We start from the raw sequence: 2,500 nt of genomic DNA, 5'->3' as shown, positions 1-2,500 counted from the left end.
AAGTAGTCCTTCCACTTCGTAGCACACTCTCCTCGCTTGGCAGCACATTTCCATCTGTATCTTTGATCGCCCTAACTTGTCGCACATCCTCGGCAGCTCGGTCTCTCTGTCTAGCCAATCTGTACAAGTCTTTTTCTCCTTCCTTAGTGTCTAACCTGTCATACAGCTCACCGTACGCCTTTTCCTTTACCTTTGCCACCTCTCTCTTTGCTTTACGCTGCATCTCCTTGTACTCCTGTGTACTTTCTTCATCTCTCTGACTATCCCACTTCTTCTTTGCCAACCTTTTCCTCTGTATACTTTGCTCTACTTCCTCCTTCCACCACCACCACCACCACCACCACCACCACCGCCAAGTCTCCTTGTCTTCCGATGACACACCAAGTACCTTCCTAGCTGTCTTCCTCACTATTTCTGCAGCGCTTGCCCAGCCATCTGGCAACTCTTCACTACCACTCAGTGCCTGTGTTAACTCCTGCCTGAACTCCACACAACAGTCTTCCTTCTTCAACTTCCACCATTTGATCTTCGGCTGTGTCTTCACTCGCTTCCTCATGTTGGTCTCCAAAGTCATCTTACAGACCACCATCCGATGCTGCCTAGCTACGTTCTCCCCTGTCACCACCTTGCAGTATGCAATCCCTTTTACATCGCGCCTTCTACACAAGATATAGTCCACCTGTGTGCACTTTCCTCCACTCGTATACGTCGTCACCCTGTGCTCCTCCCTCTTCTTGAAATATGTATTCACCTCAGCCATTTCCATCCTTTTCGCAAAATCGAACACCATCTGTCCTTCCACATTTCTCTCGTCGATTCCATACCTTACCATCAACTCCTCATCACCTCTGTTCCCTTCAGCAACGTGTCCATCGAAGTCCGCTCCAGTCACCACTCCCTCCTCCTTGGGTACCCTTTCCACCACGTCGTCCAACTCAACTCCAGAATTCTTCTTTTTCGTCCATCTTACACCCGACTTGCGGGGCATATGCGCTGATAACCGTCAGCAATACACCTTCGATTTCCAGCTTCATAATCCTCACTCTGTCTGACACTGTGTTCACCTCCAGCACGCTCTTGACATACTCTTCCTTCAGAATGACCCCTACCCCATTTCTCCTCCCATTCGCACCATGGTAGAAGAGTTTGAACCCACCTGCGATACTCCTGGCCTTACTCCCCTTCCACCTTGTCTCTTGTCACCTTTCTTCTTTCCATCACGTCAGCCAGCTCTCTCCCTTTACTAGCCATAGTGCCAACATTCAAAGTTCCGACTGACTCTCACCTCCACACGCCTACCCTTCCTCCTCTCTAGCTGCCTCTGGACATGCCTTCCCCCTCTCCTTTTCCTTCGCCCAACAGTAGCCTAGTTTCCACCGGCACTCCGCTGGTTAACAGTACCGATGGCGGTCGTCGGTAACCCGGGCCTCGACCGATCCGGTATGGAAATCTTATTTATGATCCGCATATTTGATTTGGCAAAGATTTGACGCCGGATGCCCTTCCTGACGTAACCCTCCCCATTTGTCCTGGCTTGGGACCTGCACTAAGAATGCACTGGCTTGTGCATCCTCAGTGGCTGGGTTGCACGCTTTTCTATGTTTGCCCCTCACTTTTGTGGCGTGAACTATCAATTCTAGTAATACAGGTGTGTTTATGTTAGGTATCACAGACACACGCACACGCACAATATATGTCCAAAAGTATTGAGATAACTGACCATTACACCTACAGGAGCTTTTCTGACATGTCATTCTGAATCCATAGAAACCCATATTCCACGAAGCTCCCGGCGCACAGTTTTTGTGCCGATGTTAATGCCAGGAGAAGTTTGGATCTCTGCAGTTATTGAGTCAACAGAGCGTTGGCGACTTGAGTTGCTGTTGTCCCTAAAGGCTTGCACTTTTCAATAATATGATGATATATGAAGCATAGAGAGTAAACGGGATAGATACCTTTTGAACAGCACCCTGTAGTACAGCACTTTGAAGGTACATATGTCGTCACTTGCTGTAGTGGTTTTTACTGATGGGCGTGGCCAGGTTTTCAGAAGCCTCTCAGTTGTCAATGTGAGAGCCAGGGGACGCGTTTGCCGTCCGTTTAGGGTTAGGGTTAGGTGATTTCTCTGGCAGGCCTGCTTACAGTAGGGCTGCTTACACCACACCCCGGACTGGATTTGTTGCGTGTTTGTGTCCTGATCGATGGGCCAACCTAACATGCCTTCGGAGGGTGTCCGCCGGCCGGCTTTGCCGGCGTTCGGGCGGTCGGTTCCTCCGGTCTGGCGGATCGATGTCCTTTATTTAATGTTCTTAGTGGCGAGCAGAGTGCGGAGTGGGAGGGGCTCTACCGCGTAGTCGTCCTCTCCGTTGCACAGCTCGACAGCGTGCTCGGCGGTGCTCAGCCGGACCGTCTATCCCAGTTGCTCTTCCACGGCTCCCCTCGCGAGGCTTGCCGCCCCCCCCCCCTCCCCCTCCAACATCTGTATGGGGAGGGGTGGAAC

Source organism: Lampris incognitus, unplaced genomic scaffold, assembly GCF_029633865.1.
Source record: "Lampris incognitus isolate fLamInc1 unplaced genomic scaffold, fLamInc1.hap2 scaffold_143, whole genome shotgun sequence".
NCBI lineage: Eukaryota > Metazoa > Chordata > Actinopteri > Lampriformes > Lampridae > Lampris > Lampris incognitus.
This window is presented reverse-complemented; position numbering follows the sequence as displayed.